This window comes from Bombina bombina, chromosome 9, assembly GCF_027579735.1.
Source record: "Bombina bombina isolate aBomBom1 chromosome 9, aBomBom1.pri, whole genome shotgun sequence".
Lineage (NCBI taxonomy): Eukaryota > Metazoa > Chordata > Amphibia > Anura > Bombinatoridae > Bombina > Bombina bombina.
Genome location: NC_069507.1, coordinates 66083411 through 66104214, shown reverse-complemented (window position 1 = coordinate 66104214; position 20804 = coordinate 66083411). Strand labels below are relative to the sequence as shown.

The following is a 20804-nucleotide window of genomic DNA, read 5'->3' as shown; positions in this document are numbered from 1 at the left end:
TGAAGCTTCAATGCAAGGTATCCGTTTCAAAATGGCGTACTTTGCATTCCTATTGGCTAATTTGATTCTTCAAATTCAAATCAGTCAATAGGATGAGAGCTTCTGAAATAATATTGGCTGTTCAAAACAGCCAATAGGATAAGAGGTATTGAAATCCAATTGGCTGTTCAAATCATAAGAATAAGAACTTCAGTGGTTCGAGCATCTGAATCTAATGCATTCTACTGTAAAATGTAATATTCATTTTAATCAAAGTGAAGTAGATTTGGGTCTTTGCATTTATTAGAAAAATGGCCACCTGTTACCCATGCTTTTCCATAAGGTTAAAAATTCCTTCCTGCATGCAACTAGTTGCCATCCTTTAGAGCATTGATTCCCAAACCCAGTCGTCAGGACCCTTAACAAGTCAGATATTCATTATACCTTAACTAGAGCACGGAGGAAATAATCAGAGCACCCATCAGCTGATTATTTCACCTGTGCTCTAGTTAAGATACAAAAAATATCTGGCATGTTAAGGGCCCTAAGAACTGGATTTGGGGAACACTGATCTAGAGAGAATATTACCTTTTTCACAAATGAAAACAGTAATAAGAAATAACTCTGAAATATATATATCACAAGCATAACTACTGGAAATTAAATAGAAATTTGAGTATAGAGGTTGCTCTAGTGCGGGGGTCGCCAAACTTTTAGACCCCAGGGACCACTAAACTCACAATTTTGAATCCCGTGAACCACTAACATGAATTTTATATATATATATACTCAGAGAAAAAGCGCTCTCCAAAGGTCTTTCATCAAACAATGTGGTCACTTTATTGTGAACGTTTTCTGCTAAAAAACCTGTCCTCAGACAAACAGTGTACAACTGTTTGTCTGAGGACGGGGTTTTTACCCGAAAACGTTCACAATAAAGTGACCACATTGTTTTATGAAAGACCTTTGGAGTGCACTTTTTCTCTGAGTATATACTTGCACTTTGCTGCACCCAAGGCTGTTGGACTTTTTCTTCAGGAGTGCACACTGTCTGGCGATTATATATATATATATATATATATATATATATATATATATATATATATATATATATATATAAATATACACACACATACTGTACATAACTAGTATAACCATAGGTACGTTTACATTATGTGTATATATTTACACATTTTTAAGAATTATTTTTTGGAATTAACTAATTAAATGACAGAACTGAGAGAATACTTCCAAATGACAGATGAAAGGTAAGTGCCAACGTTTAAGCTGGAAACAGAGGCAGAAAGTGGGAAAAAAAGAATTATGTTTAAAAGGACCACAAGACTTCTAAGTTACCTCCTCAGTTAAGTCAAGGTGGATATATACTTTGGGTACCTTTGCTCCCAAAGGTTTGAATACGAATTTGAACTGGTATTTCTCCATGTAGTTCAACATGTTTTTTTTTATAGTTTAATGCTTTCTCAAAGTTTAACAACATATGAACTTTGTTTCATAACCCATATTTAGGCACATTAGGAGATATACCTCTTTAAAATATATGATGACAGTGCACATGTGGTCTGGATACCAAGACACTTCTGGGAGTGTAGCTTAGGCGACAGAATAGAAAATATAAGTAAGTCGTAAGTCACAGTGTTTTTATATACATCTGACTAAAGAGGAGTTGCACATTCTGAATTCTAGAGAACACCTTTCACTTGGAGCAATTATATTTATTATTGTTATCATAATTTATTTGTAGCATCTGTAGTGCTGCACACAAGGTATATGTTTTATAGTAAAAATACAGATACATAAAACAGACTAAAGAAAACAAGATGAGGACCATGTTCCAAAGAGTTTACAATCAACGAAGTTTATTTTTACAGGGATGAAACATATCTCTATGGTGTATTAGATGAAACTGGTTACTAGTCCATCCATTGTTAAACACAGGAAAAAAGCAAGGGTGGGAGTAATTTTGACTGTTCGGCCATTCACATAATTAAGCAATCAGGATTGCTAAAACAAAAAAAAAACAACATATCTATAATAGAAGAAGAGGACACTGTTTCTGACAAGCAGAACCTCCAAAGACTCCTGGAATAGTAAGTTATCTTTAGATATGAGCATTTATTTCGTTACAAATGCACATTCATTAACAAAACACGGATACTCATCTTGTTTTCACAAGATAAATACCCGAACTAATGCAGCACAAAATTTAGACAAATTCATCAGTATTCCTTCATTTCCTTTAAATAGCTCAAATATTTACCTTAAGTGCGCTGGAGAGCCACGCTAATTATGATCCCAGCCCCATCCGCGTTTATAGGGGGATTTCCGCAGTAGGCTCCCAGCACCTGCAATAAAGGAGAAGGCCCAAGCAGCACTTTTACTGTGTGTTTAATCCCTTAGCAAGGGTTAAACACACAATAGTCTAGGGTCGATAGTCTTAAATGACATGCTCTAGCACCTTGTTCCTCAATCTGTGGTATATGTATACTTTGGGGTACTGGAAGCTTTGGTGGTACTCATTGAGGTTCCCTTTCATTATGTTTTGCCCTCATACAGCTAAAGTAAACATTCAATGTATAAATAAGTGTTCCTAAGTTGGACCCTTTAAGAAACTCTAAATGGACAGGTTTTAATTTCCTGCATAGGCTACTCAGCTGCTGACTCACTGTGACTGACTCTCTTTGAATCTGTCTGGTGACATTTGAGGACTGGAGTTGAGAAACATTTTTTATAGTGTGTGACAGGGAAAGTGCCAGGTAAAGTGTATAGTACTGTAGTAAAAAAGAAGGTTGTCTAATCTCTAAGACATGTACCAGATATGGGGCCAATGGGAAATATCACATGGTGAAATGTACCAGGTAATGTGTTGTGGGTGGGGGTACTTAGGGAAACAAAATTATGCCTATAGGGAACTTGCTACAAACAGGTTGAGAAACACAGCTCTAACTGATCTGATCACATAATTTTGGGACTATTATGTCCCTTTATCAATTGGGCAATTTCTAAGTGCTCTGAACCAAGTAGTAGCTTTGTTAAAGTAGGGTATTAATGACATTAACAAAGATAACTGAATATTATTTTTTTAATTAAGTTGGGTGTTTAATGAGGGATAATCAGAAATTTAAGGGACATTCAACTGCTGGGTACAATTACAGTAGTAGGTTATTACTGACCATGCTATTGTTTTTCACCTGTACCTGCAGATCTCTTTAAAGTCGTTCTCTTATTTTAATTCTTTACACAATCCAGTTGGTTAAGCTCTCTATCCTGGGCGCCGCCATCTTGTTGCTCACGTATTGCAGCATCCTGTGATAAGAGCAGTGCAGTTTCACAGATCTGTGATGTTACCGGCTTTGTGACAGCTGTACCTTGTACTTCAGTTTAGCTCACATAAACGAGAGCAGAAGTGGTACCTTTTTGCAGGTTTTTTTGCACAGGACAGGTTAAAAGTTACATAACAAATATAAGCTCCAAGATAGCGACGCCCGGTGTGAAAATTGCAGAGCTTCACTAACTGATAATTTTAAGGGGTTACAATAGGTGAACGGCTTTGAAACCAGCTGCAGACACACAAGGAAAACAATACCATGTTATTTTGTAACCCTGCTATTGAAGTTGTACTCATTAGTTTAAAGGGCCATAATACCCAAATGTTTAAACACTTGAAAGTGATGCAGTATAGCTGTAAAAAGCTGACTAGAAAATATCTCCTGAACATCTCTATGTAAAAAAGAAAGATATTTTACCTCAAAAGTTCCTCAGTAGCCACATCCCATTGTAAAGGATTTCTAAGCAGCATATTAGTATGTCTGTCCTAGGACAGCTGAAGGGATGAGCCTCGTGCACTCTCATATTATTTAATCAATCAGGTAAAGGAAGTTTACAATGAAATCTCATGAGAGTCAAGTCAAATCTCATGAGATCACAGTAAAAGTTCATGACCTCAGCACTGCTGATGCTGATTGGCTGCTGTTCATTTCTTCATTTTTTTTTTTTTACCTGTAGCTGGGAGCAGATGAAGTATAACTTTTTACACAGAACTTACTCACTTACTGAGCTGAGGAGATTGTGAGGTAAAATATCTTCCTTTTTTACATAGAGATGCTCAGGTGATATTTTCCTGTCAGCTTTTTACAGTTATACTGCATCAGTTTCAAGTGATTTAGCATATGAGTATTATGTCCCTTTAAGGGACAGTCTACACCAGAATGTTTATTGTTTAAAAAGATAGATAATTCCTTTATTACCCATTCCCCAGTTTTGCATAACCAACACATTTATGTTAATACACTTTTTACCTCTGTGATTACCTTGTATCTAAGCCTCTGCAGACTACCCCCTTATTTCAGTTCTTTTGACAGACTTGCAATTTAGCCAATCGGTGCTGACTCTTAGGTAACTCCACGTGCATGAGCAGAATGTTATCTATATGGCACACATGAACTAACGCCCTCTAGTTGTGAAAAAATATCAAAATGCATTCAGAAAAGAGGCGGCCTTCAAGGGCTAAGAAATTAGCATATGAGCCTACCTAGGTTTAGCTTTTGACTAAGAATACCAAGAGAACAAAGCAAAATTGATGATAAAAGTAAATTGGAAAGTTGTTAACATGTCCTCTCTGAATCATGAAAGTTTATTTTTGACTAGACTGTCTCTTTAATGCCCCTTTAGATATAAGAAATTGCTTACCTTTATTTGTTAAGTCTTTCTAAATTGTTGTCTTCACCCAGCCTTGTTACTGTTAGCACCTTCAGTAGCGCTCAGTGCATCTTGATGTTTGTTTGTCATCACACATTCAGTATTGCCCTGTCTTCTAAAAATAAAAAAACATGTTCAATTGTGTCATTTACATTACAGAAGCTCAAAAACATATCACTATTGTCATTTAGAAAACAAGACTTTTGTCTGCATGTGATGTGGAGCACACTAGCAAATTTATTCTCACATATCCTGCAACAGACGCTCATGTAAGGGTCTTCAAATGCAAATCACTAATATATACTAATAAACAAACTACACTTATAACTACCCTAATAAACAAAAAGGACACAAAAAAGATTTCTATTTATACGTCAGTAATGTATATGGGTTTTTTTTATAATTGTAAACTTTTGTAAACAAATGTGCTTTTTAAAACCAAAGTGAAACTAAATGTGTATACAAAGTTACAAAACCCTTTATCAAAACTGCTTGGAACCGGAAAAGATAACAATTTAGGAATAAATTTGCATCTGTAAATTGTGTAAACAACAATATTTTACAAAATTAAAAATTTAAAACAAATTTTGATACATTTGTTCGTACGAATCGAATTTTGAATGTTTATATATTTTTGAATTTTCGTTTTAGAATTTTCAATAAAATTCGAAAATATTTGTTCGAATAATAGAATGTATAGCTATGTATTCATTCAATTTTGAAATGTAATATTCGATTTCGAATGTGACATTCAAATTCGAATGTAAGAGTCAAATTCGAAATAGTATTTCTAGTGTAATACTGTTTTTTTAAATGTTATATTCGAATTTGAATGTCACATTTGAATTCGAAATAGTATTTCTAGTCTAATACTGTTTTTTTTTTAAATGTAATATTCAAATTATTGAATCAGTTTGGAATCAGAAGAAAAGGAAACAAGTGGGAGGTATGTTGGATGCGGCGATATTAACAGTAGACGCAGAAAAGGCGTTTGATTGCATTAATTGGGAACACTTATTTATATAAATGAATAAATAAGGTTTATATAACAATAAATTATTTAAATAAGTGGTATAAAGCCAATCAAACATGCCCTAAATGTAGGTCTGGGACAGCAGATCGTATCCACTACTTTTGGCGGTGCCCTAAATTATCACAACTGTGGTCTCGTATTAATTATTGGTTTAGAGAAATACTAGTGATAGAGGAAGAGATTGAACAATACCAAGTTTTCTTTTTAGTAAAATACTCTGAACATCATAGGAACAATGAATTGATAAATACAATTATATTAGTAACTAGGAATTTAATATTGAAAAACTGGAAATCATCTAACTTGCCAAAATGTGTGAATCTTAAAAAAAAAAGTATTTTATTGCAATGTACGAGGGAACAATACATGGTTCAACAGCCAACAAATATGCAATTAAAATGTTTTTTTAAGAAATGGAAGCCAGTAATTAAGTCATTGCCTAATAACGTACAAAAGGAATTAGTCAGACTATTTAATAAAACAGAATATATCCTTCAAAATATCAACGCAGGGCACTTTCCAGGTTTTTGGTTAGGTACTTAAGATTCAGATAGATATACAACAGGCGACTTGCCTCCCCCTCCCCCCTCTTTTTTTTCTCTTTCTCCCCCCAACCTCTCCTCTTGACGATATGTATCGATAATAGTAACTTAAGGAGCCCATAACTTAATAATATGTAAAAGATAGAGACAATACTATAGATAAGTAGAGTTATAACAAGTTTAAAGATAGAATACAACAATAGAGAATATATCAATAAGATTGCAATGCAATCTGCTTGAGTGGGTATAAATAAAACCTAGCCCTTTCGGTAGATAAATTTATAATTAGACAGTAAAGAATTTTGTATGTAAAACACCAAGCAGATCCCTAAGATTGACCTGAGAGAGGTCGTGGTCTTTGGTCAAGAACAATTATTTTTTGAGGTTAAGACCTGGCGATTGTAGATAATACAACACTCGGACTTAAGAAATTGTGTTTTAGTTACGTAATGGATGTAGGATGGCGGGAGAGATGTCTGTTAGTAAGTCATATGTGGTATTTTTTATGTTCTGACTATTTAGGTCAACAAAAAGAAGTATAGAGTCTCAAAGGCACTTGGCGAATAAAATGTAGGTTTATTAGATCCAGTTAAAATCAGAGCAAATGCAAGCTCGTGTGTTAACAGTGCAAACAAGGAATAAGAGCAGAGTGAGCGTGGCACCAATTGCTTGTTGTTCCGATCTGTTTGGCAGAGAATCTCCAACCTTCGATGCATATTGGTACACCTCTGACAGCTACGGGAAAACAACGAACTTGGAAGGGTGAGTGTGTCTTGCTTAAATCCCGGAAGGCATAAAAATATCAGTATAGGGGTTTACCATTTTTTCACTTTCCACTGCCTATTTAGGTAACAGGCTAAATTGGTGTTGTAAAAATGCTATGAGAGAGGCTTTATGGTTGTGTTAGGAGTGAGAGGGAATATTATAATGGGACAGTAAGGAAATCTGTCTAAATGATGTAATAAGTCAACTGTCGGTTTATGGATGGATTGATAAATGTTTGCTTATACCTTATACATTATACATCAGATGTGTTATGTTTGTATATAAAAATTAATAAAAGAGTTGGAAACATATATATATATATATATATATATATATATATATACACACTGTATATATAAATTTATATTACGAATGTTTGATTCATAGAAACCCCCTCTTTTTCCCACACCTAACACAGGAGGGCTATCTAAATAAAATAAAATGAAGAGTTACTTTCCTTGGGCTGCGGATACACCTAATTCTTACTAATCCAACATCTTCTGCAGGGACCAGTGAAGTAGAGAATCTCCCATGACATGTTCAGTGCTGCAGCTAATGACATATTTTCTGCTCCCAGTAGGGTCAAAGGTAGCTGCAGAAGACGTCTGATGAGTAAGTAACAGTCATTACCCCTTTTCCACTGCCAAGATAACTGCTGCTTGAAAAAAGAAAAGTAAACATGTTGCAGCCTCCTTGATTGGTTCAGGTGGCTGTGGGGACATATCTAGGCAGGGAGCCAATGGGCTTCCTGTAGATGCACTATGACCCAGGTTGACAGCTCATATTTAGATCATATTTAGTCTATTTGGATGTGTATAAAAGTCAACAGGGTCCTTAAAGGGACAGCAAACTTCAACATTTTCTTTCATGATTTGGATAGAAAATACAATTTTAAACAACTTTCCTATTTACCTATCAAATGTGCTTCATTCTCATGTTATCATTTGCTGAAGGAGCAACATTTCACTATTGGCAGCTAGCTGAACACATGTATTTAGCCAATCACAAGAGACAAATGTGTGCAGGCACCGATCAGCAGTTAGATCCTACTAGTGTAGGATATGTCTGTATTTTTTTCAACAAGGGATATAAAGAGAACAAAGCACATTTGAAAATAAAATTGAATTTAAAAGTGTCTTAAAATAACATGCTTTGGGGCCTATCTATCAAGCTCCGAAAGGAGTTTGATGGCCCGTGTTTCTGGCAAAACAGCAGTTATGAAGCAGCGGTCTAAAGACCGCTGCTCCATAACCCTGTCCGCCTGCTCTGAGCAGGTGGACAGGAATCGCCAGAAATCAACCCGATCGAGTTTGATCGGGTTGATTGACACCCCCCTGCTGGCCGCGAGTCAGCAGGGGGCGGTGTTGCACCAGTAACTCTTGTGAGCTGCTGGTGCAATGCTGAATACGGAGAGCGTATTGCTCTCCGAAATTCAGCGAGGTCTTGCGGACCTGATCCGCACTGTCGGATCAGATCCGCAAGACCTGTGACAAATAGAGGCCTCTATCTGAATCATGCAAAGTTTAATTTTGACTTTCCTATCCCTTTAAAAGGACATTCCGGTCAAAATTTATATGCACATAGATGAATTACATCTTTGAATAGAAACATATTTGCAAAATACATGTATTGGCAATAATGTTTCTAGTATAAGTTATCACTGTCTTAGTTTTAATATTGTTCTCTGCATGTGCATTTGAAGCATAGCTAGATATTCCCAGTGCAGCAGTATTTTAAATACTGCAGTTGCTCAGCACGCCAATGGGGCTTTATCATGTCAGCAATTAACAAATTGACTTTCAAACGATTATTATTTTCCAATGTAGCCAAATTTTCCACAATATTTCGTTAGCATGTGAAAAGACTTACTATTTTCGGCTGTGCTGTTCAAAAATGTCCGCCTGCCCCCTTCCCTATTTCATCACCAGTCTGTGCTCACATTAACTTTTCTATTCTACACACTCCCGGCGTTTGTGCATGCGCAATGCGCTGATTTTTGTCAAGGGGGTACTTTTGAATCTGTAACTGAAAGTAACTGCTCAGTACACAGCTTGTACCCCCTTAATGAAAATCAGTGCATTGCGCATGCGCAAACGCCGGGAGCGTGTAGAATAGAAAAGTTAATGCAAGCACAGACTGGTGACGAAATAGGGGAGAGGGCAGGCGGACATTTTTTAACAGCATAGCCGAAAATAGTAAGTCTTTTCACATGCTAACGAAATATTGTGGAAAATTGGGCTACTTTGGAAAATAATAATCGTTTGAAAGTCTATATGTATGAGTTAGAACCCATTTTGGGTTGACTGTCCCTTTAACCTGCTAAATTTTGTTTATTATAGTGCATTTGTGATGATACTTTCTGTGATTTTATCAGATATCATGCAACATAGGAAATACTGCTTTAAAGGGACAGTCTACCCGGGAATTATTATTTTTTAAATATAGATAACGCCTTTACTACCCATTTCCCAGCTTTGCACAACAAACATTGTTATATTAATATGCTTTATAACTTTCAAACCTCTAAATTTCTGCCTGTTTCTAAGCCAATAAAGACAGCCTCTTATCACATGGTTTTTTATTCGCTTTTCACAACAGGGGACTGCTGGTTCATGGGAGCCATATAGATAGCATTGTGCTAACGCCCGTGACTTGTGGTAGACACTGCACTAATTGGATAAAGTGCAAGTCGATAGATAATGAATAAAAAGTCATGTGATCAGGGGCTGTCAGAAAAGGCCTAGATATAAGGTAATCACTGAGGTAAAACGTTTATTAATATAACCATTATCTATCTTTTTAAACAATACAAATTTTGGAGTAGACCGTCCCTTTAAGTATACAGAAACATGACAGTAGCCTAAATTCCATAACAATACCTTGAGCAATTCAGTGAGAACAAATCTGTCCAAGTCTTTTGCTAAAACTTTTAGCTTCACTAATATATATAAGTTCTAATAGATAAATGATTACTCCAATAGTGAGCGGAAGCACCTTATAATTCTCTGTGGCGTGTCTACCAACATTTGCATAATATATATATAATTCATTGAGGTTTAGCACTCACGATAATCCTCTTATGATCGGGGTGCTCAGCACACTATACACAGTCCCCAACACCAGCAGGATTTAAGCAAAATTATTTTAATCCAAAAATGTGATGTTACACAGCGTATCATAACCGCAGACATTGATAAATTGGCTGCCTGGAGTCCTGAAGTTAGCGCGCCTCAGTCTTTCGTTCTAACTTTTTACTTTCAACTTGTAATAACAGCACTTTTGCGGCCATGGTAATTTGTTTACTTTAAAGGGACACTAAACCCAATTTTTTTCTTTCGTGATTCAGATAGAGCTTGCAATTTTAAGCAACTTTCTAATTTACTCCTATTATCAATTATTCTTCGTTCTCTTGCTATCTTTATTTAAAAAGCAGGAATGTGATGCATAGGAGCCGGCCCATTTTTGGTTGAGAACCTAGGTTATGCTTGCTTATTGGTAGGTAAATGTAATCCTCCAATAAGCAAGCACTATCCATGGTGCTGAACCTAAAATTGGCTGGCTGCTAAGATTTACATTCCTGCTTTTAAAATAAAGATAGCAAGAGAACGAAGAAAAATGGAAAAAAAATTGGGTTCAGTGTCCCTTTAAGCAAAGATAGTGCTCGTGGAAAAAAATATTATGGCGTCAATTGTAGTCTGGCCCATTGTGTGGCACATACATATATTTTTTTACAATAAAAAATACAAAAACTTAAGTCATGGTCAATGTTTTAAGTTTCCATGCAAACAATAAAAAGCATGGATATTTAAAAATCTCCCACACCCCAACAATTAATTAATATTACAATATATTATTATATATAGCTTTTTCTGCTGCACATGTATTTTGTTTCTGGAAATACAGTGATTTAACTTTGTGGATAAAACAAAATATTTTTTAACTGTTCGTGCTTACACAAAATGTAATAATTTGCAACTTTCACCATTTATAGCACAAAAACCTAAAAAGCTGACAATCTACCTATTTAAAAGTGGTACAGCGTTGCCAAAAGTTCTATATATACATAACAATCTTTCAGCCGTTTGAGCTGTAGAACTTCGTTATAATCATTAGCATTGGGAGTCAAGAAAATGTTATGAAATACAGCATTATTTAAAGTAAAATATTTTATAATAAAAAAAATTTCTACCCTTGTGGTGAATCCCAATTATACCCCAAATTTCTATATTTAAGCCAAATTAATTCTTGCAATCCAGAGTTTAAAGTTAGAAAATTCCTAGCAAGTGGCAATAATATACATGTGCATGTACATATACAGGCAAGCTGAAAAAACCCTATGAGCTAGATTACAAGTGGTGCGCTATTTAGCGCTCATGCTCAAGCGTAAACTTCGCTAGAAGTTATCTGTAAAAAAAATCATATATATATGTATATATACTATGGATTATTTAGAATATATATATATATATATATATATATATATATATATATATATATATATATATATATATATATATATATATATATATACTTTACAATATTTTACAGTATCTATAATAATTTTTTTTTTTTTTTTTTTTATTTTTTAAACAAGCTTTATTGAAGTGTAAAGGTTACATTAACAAAGGCCTCGCTTCCATTGAGTCGTTAAAAATGGAGCCGTAAGCTACCGAAGCGGCCGACAGCTAAAAGTAATTTACGGCTGCATTTTAGTACCAGGTTTCCATTGAAAAGATTAGCGTGTTGCGCGCAGTCGCTCTTTTCGTGTAGCTGTAAGTTAACGTTGTGTTAACGCTTCCATCTGACGTCGGATTTCTTGAAAATCAATTAGTTGCTAAGGTAACCCGACCTTACGCTATAGAATTTACGTTTAACGTCCGTGCTTCTTACCTGTGATCGCCTCTCAAGAAAAATAAAAAAACACTTATCCATATTTTTAATAATCAAATACTATTTTCTAATATAATTATATTTAACACTTCATAAATATAAGTAATATTTATTGCTGCCCTAGGCATAGGTCTAGTTTGCATTCTGTAGATATGTTCTTGCATATATTATTGTATTTAAATATATACTGATATTTCTATTAGAATATAAGTTCAACTATTTCTATACATGAGACAACAATAAATATTACTTATAACAATTTATTTCTACATTAAAACACTTGCATTATATGCAAGTTTTATCATTTCAATAGAAAATAGCTCTCAAAAAGCACAATTTTCCTCTTTTACACCTAGTTGAGCTGGGGGTAATATTTCTCAATGTATCGACAGCCTCCGACAGTGTATTAACGGTTAGCGCTTTCAATGGAAACCTGGTATAATTTATCGATTAACGGCTTCTATTACTTTCTATGGGACGCGAAAATCTTTTCGGCAGCCGAAGTCCGGCAGCCGATATTGAGGTATAACGCGCCATTGGAAACAGTCGTTAAACGCTATTGCTTTCGACAGTATATTTATCGGTTTGCGAGTGCACGCAAACTGAATTACGACTCAATGGAAGCGAGGCCAAAGTCGGGTATAATAACAAATTGGCGTAATGTATAATACAAGAATAAAGCAATGAGGAATCTATACAATTTGAATCAATGCCCATAAAGATTGTACACTTCAAAATAATGTAAACATCATGCTCCTTGACACATAACAGGAGCATGAGAGATTAGATGAGAGCTTTTTCTGTTTTTGAACGGTTAGAGATATACAGAGGGAAAGAGAGGGTAGAAAGGAATAGAAAAGGGGGGGGGGATATGATGGGGAGGGGGGGGAAGTGGAGAAAAAAAAAAAAAAATTATAAGTACTAATCAGAATATTCTTTTTCTTTTGTGGGTAGTATGCTCTAACAGTGGGATATTTAATTAAATAGTGCCCTGCCACAGTGCTCGCATGAGCTCATATTCGTCTATCTTATGGTTTTTAAGGTAAAAGTATCTTTCCATTAGTAAGACTTCCTCGACTTGCGAGTGCCACTCTTCTAGTGTAGGAGGGTTTTGTTTCTTCCATTTTTTAGGAATCAATTTTTTCGCACTAGTGAGCATAATTAGCAGTAGGGCGAGGTGTGTTCTGCTTTGTGTTTTAGGGAGTTCTAAAAACAGTAGAGCCTCGGGAGTTTTTAGAAGAGGGATATTAAGGATTTCAGCCATTTTATCGAAAATTTCTGACCAAAAGGGCGTTATAATTGGACAAGACCACCATATGTGGAGTAGGGAGCCGTTTCCACCGCACCCTCTCCAACACATGTGGCTAGCTGTTGGAAATATCTTATGGAGTCTGACTGGGGTCAGGTACCATCTGCTCAAGAGCTTGATGTGGAGCTCCTGAATGGTAGACGATACAGACAATTTTTTAGTTAAGCTAAAAGCTTTTAGCCATAGTTGCTCATCAATATCTATTCCTAATTCGGTGTTCCATTGTGTGACATAGGACGGTAGTGTGTCTGTGTTCTGAGAGGAGATTAGTTTGTATAGGAGAGATATTAGATGTTTTGGTAGGGAATCCCCTGAACACAGCTTCTCAAAAGGGGTAAGAGACCTGCCCAGGTCCTGTTTCTGTCTGTGGCCGGATATAAAGTGTACTAGCTGGTTGTAGTGTAGCCAGGAGGAGAAGACCTTGGGGTGAGCGTCCCTAAGCGTATCATGTGGGATTATTTTCCCGTTCTCGACTACTCCATGAACCGTGCCCCCCCTGAGTTTATATGGTGCGGATCTAAAAAATTCTATTTTGTGATAAGGAATTTCAGGGTTTTCAAGGATTGGTGTTAAGGGGGAATGTTTTGAGGAAATGTGGGTGGAGGTTGCTACGGTTGAGTCCCAAATGTTAAATATTTCTGTTAAAAGATGGTAATTCTTAATTATGTTAGGCCGTTGGGAAGGGGGAAGCCACGCTAAAGTGCTTACATTATTTGTTTTGAGGATTTGCCTGTCTAGATCTATCCAGGCTTTATGCTTTTCGTTTTGTGCCCATTCTACTATCTTTTGAAGACTAATCACTTTTTTGTATAGGGAGATGTCAGGGAGCCCGAGCCCACCTTTGTCCCTTGGTAGGTACATAGTGCGTCTAGGGATTCTAGGCTTGGTGTCTGCCCATATGTACTGTTCTATAATTTTTTGTAGTTGAGGAATAAATCCCTTAGGAAGAGTGATAGGCAGGGTCTGAAGGAGATAGAGGATACGGGGAAGGATATTCATTTTAATGACCCCTATTCTGCCAAGCCAAGATGTGTATTTGCTTTTCCAAGAGGAGAGATCCGCTGAGATCGCGTTCCTATGGGTGACGTAATTGTATTTAAATAAATCGGAAGGGTCTGAGGTTAAGTAGATGCCTAGGTATTTTAATTTGGATTTAGCTAAAGGAATCTGGTGTGTCATTTGTATAGAATGTATGATCTTGGGGCAAGTGTTGATGTTCAATAATTCAGACTTACGTAAATTCAGGGAGAAGCAGGAGGCTTTGCCATATTCCTTAAGGACGTCAAGGAGTGCAGGGAGGGATTCAGAGGCGTTTGTTAAGGTGTAAAGGACGTCATCAGCATAGAGTGCTTGCTTGTATTCTGTGCCTCCTACTTTAATACCTGTGATATGGGGGGAGGCCCTGACGATACTGGCTAGGACTTCTATGGAAAGGGCGAATAGTAAAGGGGATAGAGGGCAGCCTTGTCTGGTACCATTTTTAATATCAAAAGAGTCTGACAACGTGCCGTTAATCCTAATTTTAGCGTTAGGGTTAGAATAAAGGGAAAAAACTAAATTTAGAAAGGGTCTACCAAATCCCATTCGTTCCATTACCTGACGCAGGAAGGCCCAGTTCACTCTGTCAAAGGCCTTCTCTGCGTCTGTGGAGAAAAGCACTAGGGGAAGACCTGAGACCTTAGCGTGATTAATTAGCTGTGTGACTTTGATAGTGTTGTCCCTGGCCTCACGTCCAGGGACAAAGCCTACTTGGTCATTGCCTATTAGATCAGGCAAGAATTTATTTAGTCTGGTCGCTAGGATCTTCGCGAAAAGCTTCATGTCAGAATTAATGAGTGAGATAGGTCGAAAGTGGCTGGGGCGGTCTGGGGTCTTTCCCGGTTTGGAAATAACCATTATGTGTGCTTCCAGGAGGATCCGGGATAGACGAGGGTCCTCTCTAAGGTCGTTAAATAAATCTAGGAGTGGGCCTGCTAGGATCTCTTTAATTTTTTTGTAATAAGCTGACGTGAATCCGTCTGGGCCGGGGCTTTTACCATTCGGGCAATTTTTAATGGCTAAAAAAAGTTCTTCGACGGTTATCGGAGAATCTAGGAATTTGGAGTCCTCCGTGGATAGAGAAGGGAGGTCTACTTTATTTAAATATGCATTTATAAACTTTTCGTGTTGGGGACCTTCTATCAAGTGGTTTGGGTCAGAGGGATAGTTATGTATATTGTATAGGGAATGATAATATCCGCGGAATTCTGAGGCTATTTGGTCGCTGCTACACAGCAAGCGGTCGTTAGTAGCTTTTACTGAGTGAATGTATGAGCTGAGCTGTCGTTTTTTAAGGGTTCTGGCAAGGATGCGACCTGGTTTGTTTCCTCCTTCATAGTATTGTTGTTTTAAGTGAAGAGCAATTTTTTGATGCGATTCTGATAAATGTTTATGTAATGCGGTTCTTGTTTCTTTTAAGAGAGTGCAAGTAGATAAACATGAGGGGTCTGCTTTGTGCTTAATTTCTAGTGTATTGATTTTAGTTTGTAAGTCATTGTATGTGGTTCTATATTGTCTGTTAAGGAAGGCCTTATGTTTGATCATAGCACCTCTAATAACACTTTTGTGGGCTTCCCAAATAATGGCGCGTGAAGAGGGAGGGTTAGCATTAATCTCAAAGTATTCTGACATCGTTTTAAGTATGTCTTTATAAATTAAAGGGTTGTCTAAGATAGAGTCATCCATTCTCCATGTTTTTTGCATGAATGGTATGTCTGGCCATAGTATTGAGCAAGAAACCGGGGCATGGTCTGACCAGGTGATATGATCAATGTTAGAGTGGTGTGTGAGAGAGAGTCCACAGGAGTCAGTGTAAATGTAGTCAATCCTGGAGTAACTATTGTGTGGGGCTGAGTAGAAAGAGTAATCTTTGGAAGTTGGGTGTAGGGTACGCCAGATGTCATGTAGTGTTAGTTTTTGGAGTGAGTCGTTTACTTGTGTGATTGTAGAGAGAGGAGTGCAGGAAACCCCACGTGATGTGTCAATTACGGGGTCTGCGACAATATTGAAGTCTCCACCTAAATAGGTGATACCTCTAGAAAGTTCCATGAGGAGGTCTAAGGTCTTTTTGAAAAATATATCCTGGCCGTGGTTAGGAGAGTATATTGAAGCTAAGGTGATTTGGTGACCATATAGTGTATCTGCCGTTTGGGTCTTTCTCAATATGTGACATTTTGAAAGGAACTGTTTTGTGAAAAATGATACCTACTCCTCCTTTCTTGGTTTGACCAGAGGCAAAAAAAGCTAATGGAAATTGGGAGTTGTACCATTTGGGTTCCTTGCCTTTTTTAAAGTGTGTTTCCTGCAACAGGATTATGTGGCTTTGAATCTTGTTTAGTTCTCTAAGCGCAATAGAGCGCTTACCCGGGTTATTCAATCCTTTAGCATTTATGGTAGTAAGATTGATCGAGTGATCAAAAAACCTTTTAGATTTTTGGCTCGTAGCCATGATAGGAAAAAAAAAAAAAAAAAGGAAAAAAAAAAAAAAAGAAGGGGGGGGGGAGTTAGGGTAGGGGAAGGTTACTAGAAGGGGGATATAAGATAGAAGGGGAAAGTGAAGGTGGTGGGAGTAGGAGAATAAGTGTTATGGGAAAGGTATAGTATTAGAGGTCAGAGTAAACACAGAAAATGGATCACTCTGGAGGAAAATTCTATATACAAAAAACTGTGCAACAAGCTTTGGTTAGGGGAAAAGCCCCTTTACTGATGTAAGTTGTAGTAAGAAAAAAGTATACTTATAGCATAACATTATGTTAGAGCTGTCCAGTTAGAATGAAAAGATGTAGTCTGTTAGGAAGCGAAGTCTTATACCCTAGGTCTGTCAATTAGTCAGCTGAGTCAAATGTAGTGGTTGTCATTTCGAAAAACTCCTATATATAAAGGGAAAAATCATTGTCACAAGGGAGCCAGATATTTCAGGGCCATTTTTGGCTTTTGCATAAGATATGGGTTTATTTAAGGGGGGGTCTCGTTTTCAAGGTGACTGTCTGACAAAGCAGGTTTTAAGTAGGTGTGCAGTTGGTTAGGATATAGAATCGTTTAGGAAGGGACTATATGGGTTTGCTGAATGATACCTTATTTGCATACTATGTGGATAATAGTGTATGTACATCAAGGGTGTTGCCCTATATAGTGTTCTAGTAATATGTACTTATTTGCTAGTGGGTAATTGGTGTGTTTACTTGTATCGTCTGTAGAGACTGTTTTTAATTAGGAAGGCAAGGTGTATTCTGGTTATTGTTTTTTGTGCATGAAAGTAGCCTGTCTGTGTCAGAGGAGAAAGAGTATCTATAACAGTCCTATGCAGATAAGACAATTAATTTTAAAGACAATACATACAATTATGCAAAATTCTTAAATGTAAACATTTCAACTCGTGGGGGAGCACTTGCAGCGGTATATGCAAATATTTACAGAGAAAGTGGGATAGGGAAACAACTGGGTGAACAGGCTGCTGTTAGCTGCAATATTTAGAACAGATTAGGTGAAAGAGTCAGCCTAAATGGATCAAAAATAAAGTGTCCATCATCAATTCAATGTTAAAAGTCTTTGATTTACGGATTGAAGAGCTAGTCACAACACCTGTAAATTTTATAATAGATTATAAAGGGCGGGGGAAAACTTGCATCTTAACGCAAATAAAGAGTATAAAAACATATGCAACGTTTATGAAAACATGTTAACAATCACAACATTTTCATGAGTTCAGAAAGGATATTTTTCAGTAAAGTAATGAGAAAAAACAAAGAACAATAAACCTGTGCTTAGAGAGTCCAGCAGTACTTTACCCTCATAAGTCACTTTCAGGGCGATCAATTGGAGGGCGGGTGAGCTGAGGTTGTCTTCCTGGTTGAGGTTCTCTGGTGGTAGGAGCCGGAATGGCCAAGTTTTCAAAAAAACTCAGGCCTAGATTTAGAGTTCGGCGGTAGCCGTCAAAACCAGCGTTAGAGGCTCCTAACGCTGGTTTTGGGCGCCCGCTGGTATTTGGAGTCAGTGATTAAAGGGTCTAACGCTCACTTTTCAGCCGCGACTTTTCCATACCGCAGATCCCCCTACGCCATTTGCGTAGCCTATCTTTTCAATGGGATCTTTCTAACTCCGGTATTTAGAGTCGTTTCTGCAGTGAGCGTTAGAGCTCTAACGACAAGATTCCAGCCGCCTGAAAATAGCAGGAGTTAAGAGCTTTCTGGCTAACGCCGGTTTATAAAGCTCTTAACTACTGTACCCTAAAGTACACTAACACCCATAAACTACCTATGTACCCCTAAACCGAGGTCCCCCCACACCGCCGCCACTCGATAAAATTTTTTAACCCCTAATCTGCCGACCGCCACCTACGTTATATTTATGTACCCCTAATCTGCTGCCCCTAACCCCGCCGACCCCTGTATTATATTTATTCACCCCTAACCTGCCCCCCACAACGTCGCCGCCAGCTACTTACAATAATTAACCCCTAATCTTCCGACCGCAAATCGCCGCCACCTACGTTATCCCTATGTACCCCTAATCTGCTGCCCCTAACATCGCCGACCCCTATATTATATTTATTAACCCCTAATCTGCCCCCCTCAACGTCGCCGACACCTGCCTACACTTATTAACCCCTAATCTGCCGAGCGGACCTGAGCGCTACTATAATAAAGTTATTAACCCCTAATCCGCCTCACTAACCCTATCATAAATAGTATTAACCCCTAATCTGCCCTCCCTAACATCGCCGACACCTACCTTCAATTATTAACCCCTAAACTTCCGATCGGAGCTCACCGCTATTCTAATAAATGGATTAACCCCTAAAGCTAAGTCTAACCCTAACACTAACACCCCCCTAAGTTAAATATAATTTTTATCTAACGAAATAAATTAACTCTTATTAAATAACTTATTCCTATTTAAAGCTAAATACTTACCTGTAAAATAAATCCTAATATAGCTACAATATAAATTATAATTATATTATAGCTATTTTAGGATTAATATTTATTTTACAGGCAACTTTGTAATTATTTTAACCAGGTACAATAGCTATTAAATAGTTAAGAACTATTTAATAGTTACCTAGTTAAAATAATAACAAATTTACCTGTAAAATAAATCCTAACCTAAGTTATAATTAAACCTAACACTACCCTATCAATAAAATAATTAAATAAACTACCTACAATTACCTACAATTAACCTAACACTACACTATCAATAAATTAATTAAACACAATTGCTACAAATAAATACAATTAAATAAACTAGCTAAAGTACAAAAAATAAAAAAGAACTAAGTTACAGAAAATAAAAAAATATTTACAAACATAATAAAAATATTACAACAATTTTAACCCCTTAATGACCACAGCACTTTTCCATTTTCTGTCCGTTTGGGACCAAGGCTATTTTTACATTTTTGAGGTGTTTGTGTTTAGCTGTAATTTTCCTCTTACTCATTTACTGTACCCACACATATTATATACCGTTTTTCTCGCCATTAAATGGACTTTCTAAAGATACCATTATTTTCATCATATCTTATAATTTACTATAAAAAAAATTATAAAATATGAGGAAAAAATGGAAAAAAACACACTTTTTCTAACTTTGACCCCCAAAATCTGTTACACATCTACAACCACAAAAAAACACCCATGCTAAATAGTTTCTAAATTTTGTCCTGAATTTAGAAATACCCAATGTTAACATGTTCTTTGCTTTTTTTGTAAACTATAGGGCCATAAATACAAGTAGCACTTTGCTATTTCCAAACCATTTCTTTTCAAAATTAGCGCTAGTTACATTAGAACACTGATATCTTTCAGGAATCTTTGAATATCCATTGACATGTATATATTTTTTTTTAGTAGACAACCCAAAGTATTGATCTAGGCCCATTTTGGTATATTTCATGCCACCATTTCACCGCCAAATGCAATCAAATACAAAAAATCGTTCACTTTTCACAAATTTTTTCACAAACTTTTGGTTTCTAACTTAAATTATTTACAAACAGCTTGTGCAATTATGGCATAAATTGTTGTAAATTCTTATCTGGGATCCCCTTTGTTCAGAAATAGCAGACATATATGACTTTGGCGTTGCTTTTTGGTAATTAGAAGGCCGCTAAATGCCACTGCGCACCACACGTGTATTATGCCCAGCAGTGAAGGGGTTAATTAGGGAGCATGTAGGGAGCTTTTTGGGATAGTTTTAGCTTTAGTGTAGTGTAGTAGACAACCCCAAGTATTGATCTAGGCCAATTTTAGTATATTTTATGCCACCATTTCACCGCCAAATGCGATCAAATTAAAAAAAAAGTTAAATTTTTCTCAATTTTAGGTTTCTCACTGAAATTATTTACAAACAGCTTGTGCAATTATGGCACAAATGGTTGTAAATGCTTCTCTGGGATCCCCTTTGTTCAGAAATAGCAGACATATATGGCTTTGGCATTGCTTTTTGGTAATTAGAAGGCCTCTAAATGCCGCTGCGCATCACACGTGTATTATGGCTAGCAGTGAAGGGGTTAATTATGTAGCTTGTA

General features: G+C 36.7%; 1 protein-coding gene across 3 annotated transcripts in view; it reads right to left on the bottom strand.

Moving 5' to 3' along the window:
• C9H10orf71 (chromosome 9 C10orf71 homolog) overlaps positions 1–20804 on the bottom strand; it is a 69176-nt gene that overhangs the window by 23449 nt on the left and 24923 nt on the right. The window contains exons 2-3 of one of the 3 annotated variants that reach the window (XM_053692189.1): positions 4687–4810; positions 2258–2342 (exon numbers count right to left, since the gene is read on the bottom strand). The gene's annotated coding sequence lies outside the window, so the exon portion shown is untranslated. The remainder of the gene's footprint in view (positions 1–2257; positions 2343–4686; positions 4811–20804) is intronic. The other 2 variants (XM_053692188.1, XM_053692190.1) reach the window with 2 other exon arrangements.